The following is a 1335-nucleotide window of genomic DNA, read 5'->3' as shown; positions in this document are numbered from 1 at the left end:
AAAAAAAAAAAAAAAAAAAAAAAAAAAAAAAAAAAAAAAAAAAAAACCCAATAGCACAGCATGGTCCTGGGCACTGTGGTTGACGAAAGCCTGGCTGCTGGGGCCGAGCTGTCCCTTGGACGGACAGTGGTTTAGGGAGGGCGGCCATCTAATTCCCCATCCTTGCCCCCTTTCCCGGCTCCCTGGCTGTTCGTCTGTTTAAGCTTTTCTTGAACTACGTGTACAGAGAGCACAACACAAGGGTCTGTATATGTATCAAGCCGGACAGCAGCAGCCAGGCCCCAACAGGAGACATTTGCAGCATGCACAGGCTCTTCCAGCCTCCTCCCAGGAAGACCTCAAGGGCAATCGCCACCCAGGCCCCTCTCACCGCACACTTAGCCCTACCTGTCTCAAAGTTTGCATTCACAGAATCCCACAGAAGCTATTCTGTTAACTTCTGGTTTCTTTCACTCAAAACATCAGATTCCCAGATGGTGCTGCCTCTGTCTATAATTTCTTCTGGATAAAATAGTGTGGTGAGGCATTCCTGTAATCCCAGCACTTGGGAGGCTGAGGCAGGAGGATCACCACGAGTTCAAGGCCAGCTTGGGATATGTATGAGACCCAATCTCAAAACTCCAAAATAAACTAAAACGCCCATTCCCACACTGCCTTGCCCCTTACCTCTTGATTTGGCTCTGGAGTCTCGTCTCTGAAGCCTCGTCTTCTCAGACTTTTCTCTCAGTCACCGCTTTAACCTCGAGGCCCAACACAATGCCAGCAGGTAATAGGTGCTCAATCAACATTTGCCTGCAGGAGGCAGAAGGAAGTGACTTTTCCTCAACAAGTGCCCCACACCTGTAATCCCAGCACTCTGGGAGGCTGAGGCAGGAGAGTGAGAAGGTAGAGTCCAGCCTGGGCAAGTTAGTGACTCAGTGTGACCTTTGTTGAAATAAACAAGAGCTGGGGATGTAGCTCAGGGCAAAGGCCCTGGGTCCAATCCCCAGTGCAGAGGTGGGCAGCATCTGATAGCTGCTACAGGCTGGGTGGTACGCAGGGTGGTACAGTGCTTGCCTAGCAGGCAGGAGGCCCTGGGTTCGATTCCCCAGCCCCATAAAACCTCACTCTCCTGCTAGCAGCCCACTGCACAGATGGAGAATTGAGGCCCAGCGCAGCTTCAAGTATCCGCTTCCTTCCGGGGCCTAGCGCTGGGGAAGTAGCCAGTGCACAAATGCTGGCTGGGGGCCCCGTGTCCCCACCCAGAGGGCTGGGACCCCTCCCTCTCCAACATCCCCCCTGCGCCCCAGGCAACCCCACCCCACGGCCCCCCGCGGGCTTTCCCAGGGCCAAGAA

At 53.7% G+C, this 1335-nt stretch overlaps 1 protein-coding gene across 7 annotated transcripts in view; it reads right to left on the bottom strand.

The window, feature by feature from the left end:
- Positions 1-1335, bottom strand: part of Smad6 (SMAD family member 6) — a 160945-nt gene that overhangs the window by 61736 nt on the left and 97874 nt on the right. For 2 of the 7 annotated variants that reach the window (XR_002026005.1, XR_004514338.1), the window contains exon 1: positions 667-1262. The exons of the other annotated variants lie outside the window; for them this stretch is intronic. The gene's annotated coding sequence lies outside the window, so the exon portion shown is untranslated. Of the gene's footprint in view, positions 1-666; positions 1263-1335 lie in introns of those variants that run through there. 7 annotated transcript variants of the gene reach the window in all.

This window comes from Fukomys damarensis, unplaced genomic scaffold (genome assembly GCF_012274545.1).
Source record: "Fukomys damarensis isolate Sample0158 unplaced genomic scaffold, DMR_v1.0_HiC HiC_scaffold_25, whole genome shotgun sequence".
NCBI classification, from domain to species: Eukaryota; Metazoa; Chordata; class Mammalia; order Rodentia; family Bathyergidae; genus Fukomys; species Fukomys damarensis.
The sequence above is the reverse complement of the archived record's forward strand: the minus strand, read 5'-3'. Positions and strand labels throughout refer to the sequence as shown.